The 15350-nt window shown below is 34.8% G+C and overlaps 1 protein-coding gene across 2 annotated transcripts in view; it reads left to right on the plus strand.

Annotated features, from left to right (window-relative positions):
• The first annotated feature begins 1713 nt into the window (after positions 1–1713).
• LOC103677770 (activating transcription factor 7 interacting protein) overlaps positions 1714–15350 on the plus strand; it is a 113779-nt gene continuing 100142 nt past the window's right edge. Inside the window, exon 1 of one of the 2 annotated variants that reach the window (XM_040642180.1) lies at positions 1714–1898. The gene's annotated coding sequence lies outside the window, so the exon portion shown is untranslated. The remainder of the gene's footprint in view (positions 1899–15350) is intronic. The other variant, XM_008707018.2, reaches the window with a different exon arrangement.

The raw sequence follows: 15350 nt of genomic DNA on the forward strand, positions 1-15350 counted from the left end.
TTTCCCCCTTTGCCGTTGGTCTAAACAATTGAGAATGAACTATTATAAACATGGTTCTTTTTTGTTTATAGAAAACATACAAAGTGAAACCTGATGGGCTCTATTATTCCAATCCCATTTGTCTTACTATTATAGAGTGAAGCTTTTATTTTTTTATTTTTATTTTATTTTATTTTTTAAAGATTTTATTTATTTATTTGACAGAGACAGCCAACGAGAGAGGGAACACAAGCAGGGGGAGTGGGAGAGGAAGAAGCAGGCTCCCAGCAGAGGAGCCTGATGTGGGGCTCGATCCCAAAACGCCGGGATCATGCCCTGAGCCGAAGGCAGACACTTAACAACTGCGCCACCCAGGCGCCCCTAGAGTGAAGCTTTTAATATCGATATTAATATTAGCAATTTGTTGAGTATTTTATAACTGAGCACGTATGTACTAAATAAATTATAATATGTAATGTTATAATTGAGCCTGTATTTGTGATTTTTTTGAACAATCATATACTATGTTCTGTGTAAAGTACTTTACAAAATTTAGCAATGAAGCAATGCAAATCTGTGTTATTTCCTGACTTACTACTTTTCAAGTGATCCCTCATTGTTCTACAATAAAGTTCAGCTTTTAGGCAAAAAATCTTTTAAATCAATTCTCATCTTGGAGTTCACACTTTCTAGGAAGGCATTACTGATTGTCCAACTCTGTATTAGGTGATTCTCCTAAAGCTACCCAGTATTTCAACTAAATTGAAAGACCCAAATTATAAAAATAAGTATTAACCACCCTCCACTAATTTCTTATTACTTACAAAAATGTCCTGTTTCCTTTCGTTTCCTCTAGCATAGATTTCTGGAGGACAGTCACCTAATATAGTTCTAGAAGAGTGATTGCTAAATAAAAACTGAATGAATAGATTAATTGAAGAGAAAAATTACATTAAAAAACAAGATAACCAAACCCTATCTATTTGTCAGGCTCTTCTTGCTTTGCAAAACACCTTTACATTTATCCTATCATTGAGCTCTCTTAACCGATTTGAATCACAGGCATTACCACCGTTTTAGAGATGAGAAAACTGTGTTAACACACGTGTTCCAAGAAACAGGCAAGAAGACAGGAGTACTTGGATGTGAGCCCAGATCTCCCAACAAACTGAGTAGCACCTTCTCCACTACATCTCATGGCCTTCATTAAGGATTCGGTCCCAATACAAAATTTCATATAAGGGATACAACTTCCGGTGGAAGGGTCTGACTGGAAGTGCTAGCTCTGGCACAAAACTGAAAAAAAAAAAAAAAGATGTGTTTTTGCCATTCTCTCATTACTTACAGTTTAAAGTATATTTTGTGAATTTTTAATATAAATGATGAACTAATATACTTCAGCCTTTTTCGAAAATCTTTCTCTCAGCTCTTTAACTCTCACCTACCTAATCCCTTCCTTCTTTCCTAAGGCTCATAGAGGGCGCTAATAAAGTGCTACTCACTGGTTGAGCGAAGCTCCACTCAAAACACACCTCGCACTGCAACTGAAAGGCGCAGCGCCACCACCTCAGACTTCCTTCTCCTTTCCAAGGCAGGAGGCGTGGCCAATTTCCCTCATTCAAATAAAAAACCAGGAGATTTGCATGGGGAACGGCTGATCCGTGAGCCTATTGGCTGTTAGTACCATGGGCGTGGCAAATATTACGACCATGTAGCCCCGCCTACATTAATTTGCATAACGGCCCCGGCGCGTGCAAGGGAGAAGCGGGTTTGTTTTTGAATCTGCGGAGGCGGCGGCGGCAGCGGCGGCGCGGCGACTGAAGCGCGCGATACTGAAGCGGCCGCGTTGAGGACGGTTGCGCGGAACGGCTCTGTAGGAAGGAACTTGGTTCCCCCTCCCTCATCTCCCGCCCCGAAAGGTATATGTGACTCCTAGGGGCTGTTATAACCACATTTTCTTAAATTACTATTGTATTTATGAAGAGTCAAGACCGCATTATGGCGGCTGCGGGAGATGTGTGTGCGCCTGCGCGGTTGCGGAGCTGCGGGCGGGCGCTGCATGGGAGCACGTGATCTTGCGGGGTCGGGCTCTAGCTGCAGTTGTGCAGCTGGCGGGGCGGTGGCTGCGCAAGCGCAATATTCATTTTCAAGATCTAATGTTCTTGTTGGACGCCATTTGGGTTCTAGATTTAATTTTCCTCGTTCTTGAGGAGTTTCATTTTCTTATCCTCCAATTCCCACATTTTTCAAGGAAGACGTTTCTCTTGTGTTTTACTCTTCTATCGACCTCAAACTCTTTTTATATTTTTCCGATTCTCTGAGAAGCTGTAAACTTAATTTTCTGTAAAAATGATTGTCACTTGTGGTTCTCGATTATAATTTCACTTTTAGGGTAATGCTGGGTCAAGTTTATATTTAGGGAGATAAAGATCAGCACCTAGTGGTGGTCTCAGGGGAAGTACATTTAATTGAACTGCACATTTGCAAATACATTTTTAACCCTATTTTTACCAGTTCTGTTATCAGGGAATGTTTACAAAATAGAAACAGTTTGAGTTTTGGAAATATGAGGGGGAAGGGGCATTGGAAGAATCATATCTCAATCTAAGTTAATGAAGCCTTAATTTTATCAGTTTGTGTGCTTCTGATCCTACTTGCATTTGAGTTTTAGATTTTGCAGTCTCTGATCTCTTGTCCATAAGTGCTTCAGTTTGGTCATTTTTGTTACTCTGACTTTTACAATTAAGTCTTTTTTTTTTTTTTTAGCATTTTATTTGTTATGATATGTGAAATAACACTTGGTTGGTAAATTTTTCTTACCAAGAATTCTGCAAAGAACTAACTGAACTGAGGCCTTTATGAGGAAATGAAGTTAACCATCAATGAAAAAAAATCAGTTGATTCTTTAAAAAAAACTGCCCCATATACATGTGTATGAGATACAGTTGTGTTTGATTTCTTAGTGTTCCTAGTTTTTTTTTCTTAAAGAAGGTAATTGTAAGTATGCTACTGATTATTTTAGTTTAAAGTGGTTGTGTCACTATATTTAAATCTTACATAACACCCCTGGGATGAGTGTTACACAATTTGATATAATTCTATTATTGTGCAAATTATTTCTTACTGGGCTAAAAGCTTGTAACTGGTTTTCATAAACTTCACCTGTGGTTTGTGTGTACAATAATTGGTTTCTTGGTTAGTTATAGAACACTAAGTTTAAATCAGTCATCTGTCAAATGAAGAAGTGGCTAGTACTTATAATGGTTGGTTAGGGACGTTTTTCTTGCCCAAAGCAAGTACCATTAGTATTAAGTAGATGTAATTGAAAGGAATAGTTTTGGTTGGTGGATTTTTAAAAAATGACGTCACATATGAGATAGAATGGAGTGATAGGAAAGATAATTCTTTTTTCTCAACAGGAAATTAGCCGTTCACATAATTCCTGGACCTCTGGACTCCTGTACACAGAAATATATTTAGAGGGCAGTTGTGTAATCTCTTCCCTTTTTATACTTGTGGGGTGGATTACCCAGCACACCCTTCCCCCACTTCCTGGGACATTGTTTCAGATGTTTAGAGTTGAAAATACGTTGTATTTTGTATATCTGTGTGTTTGTATGTGTATTTATATACACATACATATTTAAGAAAAGAAAAGAACTCTGATCTTAGGGCATGGTACACTTTGCATTTCCAGAAAAGTGAAGTATTTTGGTTTGTGTATTTAAGCTTATGTTTTCATTTGAATATACAAATGATTGCCTCTTAGGTTAATGCTGAAGATTGTAAGAGGTACTTGAAAACACTGAGGAACATAATGTATAATGTAAATATTTCTTAGTAAGATAATTTTGCTGTTAGAAAGGCAAATATACTTCTATGAACTTAAAACTAAGATCAGTGAATTGTCTGAATGGCCACTATTTGTTTGTTATTGTTCTTTCAGTAACAAGCATGTTTTGAAATTTTAGTTTGGTAGTTATGAAACCACAAAATTTTGGCACATATGCAACATATATAACATTAAGACTAGATTACTTAACGAACGAATACTAAGTTACTGGGGTCATTTAAAACCTTTTTAGTTTTGTAGATTTTAAATATAAAATGTAGTTTAGACAAAAAGGTTTGATTAAGCCATAAACCATTAAAATTATCTTTTTCCTTAAAATCGTGATTTGAATATATGATACATATATTTAAAAACTTTTTTTACTTATTATAGCACATTTGGAAAGTGTTGAGAATTAGCAACATTTAGAAGTAAACTCTAAATGTTTTGGAGATTTTTGTTATTTTTCCATGGCTGATCAATCAATCAATAAATATGGATTGTTCAATAAATATTGATTAGTTTTTCATTTGGGCCATAATTTCATTTCTGTTCTTTTCCCATTTCCTTATTCTTTTAATAATACTTTGATGTTTTTTAAATATATAATATTCTTTTAAAAATGTTTAATGGCTACATAATATTATGTTGTGAAAATATCCCAAATCATCAGATATTCTTCAGATGATTTTAAGTGGTTATGTGATATTGTTATCTCTAATAAGAATGTACTGTGACTTACTAAATATTTCTTTCATTGACCATTTGTTAGTTGCCTTTTTCCCTGTTATAAATAATGCTACAGTGAACATCCTTGCACATGAGTCATGAACTGCATCTTATATTTCTTTGAAATTACTGCTTCAAAGGGCTTTTAAAGTAATTTACACAATTAATAAAAGCTTAGTTTTTTTGAAAAGCATTTCCCATACCACCATCAATTTGGTGGCTGAAAAGTAGTGGCTCATTAATTTTTTTTTCTTTTTGATAACTAATGAAATTCAGCTTTTTAATGTTTATGAATGCATTTTTCTCACTTTTGTGAATTAGCTGTTTGAGGCTTTTTTATGTATTTTTCTATTTTTTAATGTTTTTCCTGTTGGTGACTATTTATGGATATAGTCCATATTTTGCTATTCATATTTTTGGCAGGTTTTTTTTAGTTTATTACTATTAAAATTGCTTACGGTTTTATATATTCAGAAGTTTGCCATTTTTATGTAGTAATGCACTGCTTTTTCTTATTTGTGATTTCTTCCAGGACTTCTCTGCCTAGAAAATATGACCTGTTGTGGGATAAACTAAATGTTCACCTATTTTGTTTATTTTTTCTACATACTGTAAGGATCTTAAAAAATGTATTTTGATCTGTATGGAGTTTATTTTGCGGTATTATATGAGGATGTGTTGCTAGTTTCCAGTTTTTCCAAATATCTAGTTTTCTTAGAATTTTATGTTGATCTCTTTTCTTACTGCTTTGAGTTACTATTTTTAGTCATAAGTTACTAGATTTGAGCTATAGTTCTGCTTCATTTACTAGGGATATTTAACTTGGGGTCCATTGGTCTCAGGAGTTCCTATAGATAGGCTTTAAGAGGATTCCTTGGTAGATTCTTCCATGGATTCCTTGATGTATACAACTTTATGTGAGTGTGCATATGTGCCTTTTTCTGGGTTAAGAGTTATAGTTTTCATCAACTGTTGACGGGAATATGTAGTATAAAACCTAAGAGCAGGTCAGCAAGCACTGTCTAGCCTTATTCATACAGCAGTACTGTATTGTTTTATTTGCCGTAGTGCTGTAGACTATATAAATATGTGGAGGGGCAATACTTATAATTTTTTTTCAGAGTTTTCTTAGCTAGTCTTCTCTCTGTTTTTGCCTACGAACTTTAGATTCATTTGGTTAAGTTTTTAAAAAACCAGTTATTTGAAGTTTTGTTTAGGATTGCATTAAACCTAAATTGGGGTGAGTTTACATCTTTATACTGTTTTTTTTTTTTTTAACTCATGAATAGAACACAATTCCTGCAGATTCCACAAAATGTCCTTTTTTTTAAGAACACTGGGAAAATTTGTGATATGTTACTTTTCATTAAGGTGTTATTTTACTTGTTTCCTAGTGCTGATATAATGTTAATAGGGATAAGTTGTTAGAGGATATAGGACTGCATTTCTATTTTTAATCTGCCTTAGGACATGGTGATATGAAAATAGTGCAAGTATGAAGTTAGAAGTGGGAAAATAGGTTGGCAAGTTAAAGTGTTCTACAGTATTTGAAACCAAAATTTTTCTTTAACATAGACTTTTTTTTTTTTTTAATAGAGAAATGTTGAAAAGTTATTCATTTTTCTGGCCAGGATGGAACCTAATAATATAATAAAGTTAAACATTTTTATTTTTAGTTTCTTTGGTCACTATATGTTATTCTCTCGTAAGGATGTTTTCCTAATATACTAGTATAAATTCATTGTCCATTAAATCTATTCTTTGTGCTGATTGGCTTCCATGAAAATAACTCTAGGAAATAGGTAGAAATTAATTCTTAAGATATTATTGGCTTTTACCAAACTTTTTTTTTTTTTTTTTTTTTTTTTTTTTAAGATTTTATTTATTTATGTGACAGAGAGACAGCCAGCGAGAGAGGGAACACAGCAGGGGGAGTGGGAGAGGAAGAAGCAGGCTCATAGCAGAGGAGCCCGATGTGGGACTCGATCCCGGTACGCCGGGATCACGCCCTGAGCGGAAGGCAGACGCTTTAACGACTGCGCTACCCAGGCGCCCCTACCAAACTTTTTAAATGAAAAATTCCCTCCCATTTTTGGGTCTTTTTCAAGCAAAGCCGCTTATAGAAATTTGCATATTTTACTTCTTTTATGTGACCTTTGCTCTTGAAAACTTTTTCTAGTTCTGACAAATTATGATACTTGGTTTTTTAGACTATAATAGTTGAGGAATAGTAAAATAGGGACAGGAGAAGTGCTACTGTAGAAACATATATGAATAGGAGCAAGAAGTGATGGCTAGCATCATGATAGTGAAGAGGGGTCAGGTTTCAAGTGTTAGAAGCAAGAATTTAAAAACTTAGTTTTGAGGTCATGTAGTTTGGGAATTAGTATTCCTAAAGCTGAGTCAGTATTTGTAACATGTTCATTATGGTAATTGATGATCTTATTAATGATTCTGGATCATAGAGAATATTTAATTTAACTTGTTCAAGAAGGCAAAGAACTGTATAATTTAGGTTAGAAAGGTTTCTATTGTAATTTTTAAGTTTTGAGGTATATGGAAGATTCATACATGGGCATATGTACTTTCTCAAGGGAGTCACATGTGGGGTGTATTATGGATGAAAATTAGGTGATGTTTTTAACATAATGTATAGTAGAGTACAAATAAAAAAAATGACCAAGCACCTCTGGGAAGCCATAGTCCCTGTAAGTTCCCTAGGGTATCTAGAAATTACCTATCCATTAGTGGAGTTTCTCTTTTGAATTTCTTGCCCATTTGACCTTGTTATGTTCTTTACAGAACCCAAGACTTTAAAAATGATTTTGCGGTGTTCTTTTCAGATTGTCCTGAAATCTGAAGAGTAAGTCAGTGGTTTAACCAGTCATTTTATCTTGTTAAAACAGAAAAGTGAATTCCGAAAAATTAAACTTTGTTTATATATTCTTCGAGTTACATGGTGGAAACCCATTTTGTATTGGAGATAGAGAGTATGAGTGCTGGGCAGCATTTTCATTTTTTAATGTCTGCAAAATGAGAAGACTAGGGCACCAGTGCTTGTTTGTACAATGTGAATGTCTTCACTTTTGAATTTTGATCATTTGCATTTTTGAGTCTTTAAGAGAATGACTCAGGCATCTCCTTGGCCACTTTCCAAAAAATGTGATAAGCCTAAGGGTACAGTAGACAATACTTTCTTGAGAGACTTTATAATTGGACCTAGGTGAATGTGAAAGTCTGAGAAATGAAGATGACCTATTAACTTTATCATGAGAAATATTCATTTATTCATGTCTGCAGTTTTTCATTTCTCAGAATATTATAAAAATATTTTGTCATTTTTTAATTTAATAACTAGGAATAATTAGCTATAAACCCTTTAATTTGGGAGAGAGGGCCCCTTTGTAAGATGTGAGGTAGTAGTGTCATAATGTCTTAACTGTACAGTTCTTTGTCCCTTTCTTTGTATAACCCTGTGCTCTCTGGAGTAATTATTTTCTGGGTGGGTACCTAGGAATTATGTGTCCAGTACTCTATGGTACTTTTACATGTTAAAGAGAATTTGCCCGAATGTTAAGGCAGTGATTCTCAGAACTGACAGAGCTCTTAAAGGATTTCTCCTTGAGTCAGTCATTCTCAAAGATAATGCCATCCAGTTCATAAAAAGATAAACCTAGAAGATGAGAATAGAATCTGCCATTTTGAGAACCAGGAGAAAGGTTGGTGAAACAGTGAATGATGTGACTGCTTCAGCTCATTCTCAACTAAGGCTTTGGAGTTTAGTAGGAGTGTATCTGCCTTATTGCCCTTACTAGATTAAGTGTTTTAAAAGGAAGAAGTAGTGAAAAATGTGGAAGAGAAAAGAGACTGTCTTTGAAAATTTCTCTTATTTCCTTTTAGGTGTTAAATGTCAGGAACTAATTGGATTGCAATAAAGCCTGAACTGCTCTGTGAGATTATTACCATGGTTTAAGGATGATAAATGTTTATTTCTCTCCTGTAACAATACAGAAAAAGACTGTTTAGGGTTTAAGGTGGCTTTGACTTAACGTATGGTTCCAGGTTGAACATGACTACTCCACAGTTTACCTACCAGGGGCAAGAGAGAAAGGGCAATGGGAGTACACACCTCATTCTTTTGAGAACATGATCTGAAAGTGGCATGTATCACTTTGACTCATGTTTTATGGGTGAGAATTTAGTCATTGGAACATACTCAGTTGGGAAAGGAAGGCTGGTTAATGTAGTATCTAGGTGGATAACCATGTGCTCAGTTAAAATTAAGGAATTTTATAAAAGGAAAGAAATGGTTGTTAGGGAACAGCTAGCCCTTTCTGCTATAAAAGTAAGCTGGAGAAGTAGTCTCTCAAAGTAATTCATAATTTGATATTGAAAACTAGTTTTTTGTTTTAAGAGTTATGGTTAAAACTGTGTCTTCCTTGGTTTCTTCCTTTTTTTGAGAGAGAGAATAGGGGAGAAGCAGTGGGCGAGAGAGCGAAAATCTTTTTTTTTTTTTTTTTAAAGATTTTATTTATTTATTTGACAGAGAGCCAGTGAGAGAGGGAGCACAGGCAGGGGGAGTGGGAGAGGGAGAAACAGGCTGCCTGCGGAGGAGCCTGATGTGGGGCTCGATCCCAGGACTCCGGGATCACGCCCTGAGCCGAAGGCAGATGCTTAACGACTGAGCTACCCAGGCGCCCCAAGAGAACGAAAATCTGATGCAGGCTCCTTGCCCAGTGTGGAGCCTGACATGGGACTTGATCTCATGACTCCAAGATCATGATCTGAGCTAAAATCAAGAGTCAGACGCTTAACTGACTGAGCCACCCACACACCCCTCTATATTTTCCTTTGAAGTGGAATTTTGAGAGCTTTGTATTCATGATTTGTGGTTGAGATTCTAGTTATTATATTTACCTTATTTGGTGGAATACTGCCCCTTTCTTCTTGCCTTTGCAAACATATTAAAATCATGTTTAGCTTTGCAAGATTAGAATTATAATTTAATATTAAAATCTCAGTGTAATATTTTATTTATTTATTCATTCATTCATTCATTCAGTTTACTATTTTAAAACTTTATCAGTTAACTTGCTTATTTTAAAAGGGTGAAAGATTGTGGGTAAGGACTGTGGGTAATGACAGTTGTTTGAACTACTTGTTTCAGTGTCAAAGTTGAGTGTGTGTTTTTAAAATTTTTTTTACATTTAAGTAATTTCTACACTCAACTTGGGAGATCAAGAGTCACATGCTCCACCGATTGAGCCAGCCAGGTGCCCCAAAGTTATGTTTTTATCATGTTTTCCAGATCTTATTTTTCGTTTGTAGCTATATGTGTGAAATACACATTTTGAAGATAGAAAATATGATTTTTGAGGACTTTGTAATACACACAAGTAAAAAGATTGTGGTTGTAAATTCTTTGCATATAGGTAAAACTTACCTGATTAATAAGTAATTAAAAGCAGTTTTCTATATAAGTAAAAAAACATACCATGTAAGGCACAGAAAGTGAAACTGTAATAGGGGAGATCAAGGAAATCTTAGGGGAATTGTATTTTAAGGGATGAATTAGAAGGATATTCTCAGTAAAGGAAATAAATAGGGTGTTCAGGGTATCAGAAATGAGAAAGAAGGTAGTGTGTTAGGAGAAGTCTGAATAGCTCTCTGGTATATGACATAAGATCCTTGATATTGTAGGAGTCACTGCTGCCATGGTGCCTACATAATAAAACTAATAAAGGATGTTGTTATTTTCAGCTGAAAGTTTTCTAATTTCTTTTCTTTGACTCTGCTTTACTTCCTGTCTCACTTAAAGGCATTTATTCCTTTCTGTTTCTATGTTTATAGTTGTGTAGTGCTTCATAAACTTTCTGCAGTTAGGAATTACATCTTATTGACATGTGTGGCAACTGTCACATTTTAAAGAAAAACCCCATCTAATTAGGAATGATAAGGCCACTATTAAAAGAGTAAGATTGCTTTCCACATTGACTTCCTTAATAGGCAATAAATATTTGCTTATTGAAAGACTAGAACCCTTTTGCCTTAGGTGGCGTGCAAGAAAGAGAAGTAAGGTATGCTAGTTCCTCTTTTCCTTTAACTCATGATTATCCACAGATGTCAGACTTTTTAAAAAATAATTAAATACATAATTTACTTAAGCACCCACTGGATAAATTGTCAAAAGATTTGACAGGCACTTGCATATGAAAAATTATAAATTGTGAGTCAAATTTTAGAAAAAATTCTTCCATCTCATTCATTACAAAATAGAAGAAAACAAGGAAACACCATTGCTTACCTATTAATAAGTTTCTAAGATATAACTCTGAAGGGCATAATGTATACAAATTAATAAAGTTTTGAAAATATGGAATGACATAATTATTTTGTGTTTTATCTTTGTGTAATTCTTTACTTTCCCACCAAACTTAAGTGATTTAAAAGTTGGAAGATAGCAAAAATGAAGAAAGAAAAAGAATTTTCCTAAAATCAATAATATGGTGAAGTGGAAAGAACAGTAATTTTATATTGGGATCAGGGCATTTAGAATCTCCCAGCTGCATTAATATAAAATGGTGGTACCACCTACCTGGTAGGATGGTTGTGAGGGTTAAATGAGATTAAATACAAAAAATGGTTAGCAATTTTTTGTGGCACATTTTTCTTCTCTGACTTCAATCAATTGATGAATCAATTAGTCAGGCATGAATATTTAAGAGGCAGCTAGGTGCAGCCATAGGGAGCCCTTCAATGGAGGAGATTTATAGAAAATGACAATATGCTTGATTACTGGAGCTAGAATTAAAATGTTATTTAGAGAAGTAGTTTTATGATCCACTCACTAATAGAGAAAAATAATCATTTAAAAAAGTAGTGTATTTGCAAACGTTTGTGAAGGAGTCTAGATTTAGGACTGTTTTATTTCAGAAAGTATTTAACAATTAAAAGCCCCGCAAAGTTACTAAATTTACTAAGTTTACAGTAAGCTTCTTCATGGCAAAGAAGCAGCCATTTTCTCACATTAATTATTTATCTTTAGAGTTTGTCAGTTTTTTTCAGATAATCATTATTGCCAAAGTTAGAGAGGAAATCATTCATTTTGGGGACTAGATCCACAAATGCCTTTTTTTTTTTTTTTTTTTTTTTTTAATTTAAGGGTGCACAGTACTCCCTCCCCTATATTTACTTTCCAGGTATGGAACTTGCTGGACATGCTCACTCAAAGTTAAGGCAAAACAAAGTGTCAGTTTTCTTCCATAACCATTCCTGTGGCCAAGTTCCTGCCCCTTAAGATACAGATTTTGTTTGTTTAATGATCTTATTCTTTATTTTTTTTCTTGATACTTTATTTACACAGGTCTAATGAGAAGTTGTTTAATACCAAAAGACTTCCCTATTGTCTGGTTAGGAAAACTACATACATTTGACTTGAGGTTTAAGAATTAACTTTTGTCTAGATGTTTTGTAAAGTGTAATTATTTATCTGCTTGATTACAAGATCAGGAACCAAGAGCCATCTAATTCATCTCAATGAATGTTCACCTGCAGTACTTAAAACTAGGGTCTTATGGTTCTGATTTCCATATTTGTCAATGTCCTGGTCTGTTGGGAAGTGATATTCTTACTCCTATTAAACTTAGGAATGTATGAAGTATAGAAGACATAACTAAATTAGGTTCTGGGAGGACTTACTAGGCGTCATTTCTACATTTGAGGTGCAGTCATTTCTACATTTGAGGAACAGTCCTTTTTCCCTGTTGTACCTAATTTTAAGCTTTCTCTTTTTAAATGTCACATTTCTCTTGTAGTCATGGTTACCAATTTGATTTATCCAATTTTTCCTGATAGGAAGGAAAAGATTCTTATTGGAACTATGTAAACTGCTTTATAAAAAAGTAAAAATATTCAGTTAGGTAAGTTCAATCAATATATTCAGTATTTTTCTACAGAATTGCTCTTTAATTTTTCTGGTAGCTTCTTATAACCTACATTAAGATCTTTCACAGATTATTTTTCCCCTGGAATTCTGAGGATACTGGATCAAGATATTATTTAAATTATTATTTATACAAAGTATATTTTAAATTGAAGTTTAAAGATAGATAAAAAAGAAAGTGTTTTCCATATATAACCATTAAAAATATTAACCATAGTTAAATCAGTTCATTTGGTCCTAGGTAATTCTTGTTTTCCTTGTCTAGAATTAAGTAATCTACTTACACAAAGTTGTCTGCACTGTACCAATAGAATCATAGAAGTGCTGACCCGTTCTCTTGATACAGATATGATAGATGATTTATGAAGGTAATGTTAGCTTTATACCAGGAAGCCTGTATCCTGGAGTCTCTTCTACATAATAGTAATAGTTAAGATGATTTGGTATGGTCCTTACGTTTATTTAGTAGACAAGCATCCCTCACGTACAGTGGCAGCAAGAATCTTGACTCATTTTTATTTCTTTAGTTTCGTTGCTACGGTTGGCCTAGTTGCCCTCTACATGTGGTACACTGCTGTAGTCAGAATTTTATTTGCCATGTAGGGAATTCTTTACTCTTTGTGTAGCACCTTTGTTTTCCATGTATCATGTCTTCTTATTGGTTTATTCTGTCATTAGGGGAAGGGCACCCTATTCTCTAGTAACTTTTTGAGAAAGAGTAAATGGGAAGTATTTTCTTTTGAAACCAGGGGTGTGTGAACATGGTTAACTATATTTTTAGATTGTTGATAGATAGTTTGGCTAGGTATAGAAATCTAGGTTGGAAAATATTTTTCTTCAGAATTTTAAAGGCACTGTTTCAATATCTTTTTGCTTCTATTACTGCTGAGAAATCTGAAGCCATTCCTATTTCTGATTTTCCCCTCACTGGAAGCTGTTAATCTGTTAATAGTCTTTAGTGTTTTGAAATTTCACTGTAATTCTTGGATGTGGATCTGTTTATCATTGTTTGCTGGCATTCATCAGGCCCTTTCAGTTTGGGAACTCTTGTTTTTCATTCTTGAAATTTTTCTTAAATGATTTCATTGGCAATACCTTTCTTCTGCCATTCTGTCATTCCAGTGTGAATTTTTGGAGGGGTACTTCACTTTTCTTAGATTTTTTTCCCCTCCTACTTACAACTCTGGTTTTTTGTTCAATTAGATTTCTTCAACTTTATCACCCAGTTCTTCTATTGAGTTTTTCATTTTTTTCTATCATCTTCGTCATTTCTGCTTTTTGGTCCTTGCCTGTAGTATTCCCCTTCCCTTCCCCCCCCCCTTTTTAAAGTAAACTCTGTGCCCAGTGTGGGTCTAGAACTCATGACCCTGAGATTACGTCTCATGCTTTACCGACTGAGCTAGCCAGGTGCCCCTAGTATTCTGTTCTTGACACATGACTGCAACATCTTTTCTTATCTGTGGATATTAATTTTTTTTGAAGTTTTTTTCTTGCATAGTTTTTATGTTTTCTTTTTTGTTTTGTTTTGGCTTGTTTTTGGTTTGTTTTTGGTCTCTGTCTTCCATGTTAGACTTTAATCAGTTGCTTTTTTCTTCCTTGCCTGACTATATTATATATTGTGGAAGATTAAAAAGTTGATTAGAACAGCACCTAGGTGGCTCATTTGGTTAAGCATCTGACTCTTGATTTCAGCTCAGGTCATGATCTCAGGGTTGTGAACCCCCACTTGTGCACATTCTCTCTCCCTCAAAAACTTAAAAAAAAAAGTTGATTAGGTGGATGCCTGGTGGCTCAGTTTGGTTAAGCGTCTGCCGTCTGCCTTTGGCTCGGATCATGATCCTGAGATCGAGTCCTGCATCAGGCTCCTTGCTCAGCAGGGAGCCCACTTCTCCCTCTGCCTGCTTCTCCTCCTGCGTGTGTGCACTCATGTGCATGTGCTCTCTCTCTGACAAATAAAATCTTTAAAAAAATTGGAAAAGTTGATTAGAAAAGAATGTCTACATTTGTCAGCTTTTAACTTCTCTTTGGCTTATCTGGGTGGGCTGTTTTGAGAGTTCCCAAGACCTTAAGATCTTGAGTCTTGTGCTTTTTAGATACCTCTAGAGAATAGTTTTCCATTATCTTGAGTGATAGTAAAGCGAAGTTTCTTGAGTGACAGTACAAAGCTCCCAAAGAGGGAGGGGACCCGAGAGCGTTGCTCTAGTTTTCTATTTTCATACATGGGGAATAAAGGTCTGATTGCCAGCATTCTGGAAGATTAATGGAAGAAGCGGATTAGGGGTCTCTGCAGTAAGCACTCAATCCCTCTCTTTTTGGTATGCTACTCTAATTTTTAACTGTGGATGTTGTCTTCATATTTTTGCTAGGATTGTGGAGAGGAGGTATTCAGTGGAATGTGCTGAGGATATCTAGTATATCTTACTGATTCACAAACAACTTTGACTAGTAGTCCCTTTTTTAGTCACACCATCCTACTATTTGCTCCCTTCACCTCAGTTAGCCTAGTTCTCTTAGTCGCTGTCTTTTGAAGTTGCTGTCATGTAACTTAAATTGGTTCTTGTCCCCAGTAAAGCATGGAATATGATATTTGGGCAACTGCTTAGTTAGTTACCAATGGTTCTTCTTATTTTCCAGCTCCCAAATCTTTTAGCTATTTTCTCTTTTATTTTTCTCCTCAGTTTTGAGGATTTATGCTTTCAAAAAATAACTTTACTGTAGTTTTAGTGGGATTTGAGGGAGTGGGATTAGGTGTTTCCATTTCATTACCTTAACATCCTTTTAATGTTTGTTTTCTTTGTATGTATGAGGTTGGTAATAATACGTAACTAAAGTATATTAACTAAGTAAAAGTATTTACTTTCTACCTAA

Source organism: Ursus maritimus, unplaced genomic scaffold (assembly GCF_017311325.1).
Source record: "Ursus maritimus isolate PB19 unplaced genomic scaffold, ASM1731132v1 scaffold_26, whole genome shotgun sequence".
NCBI lineage: Eukaryota > Metazoa > Chordata > Mammalia > Carnivora > Ursidae > Ursus > Ursus maritimus.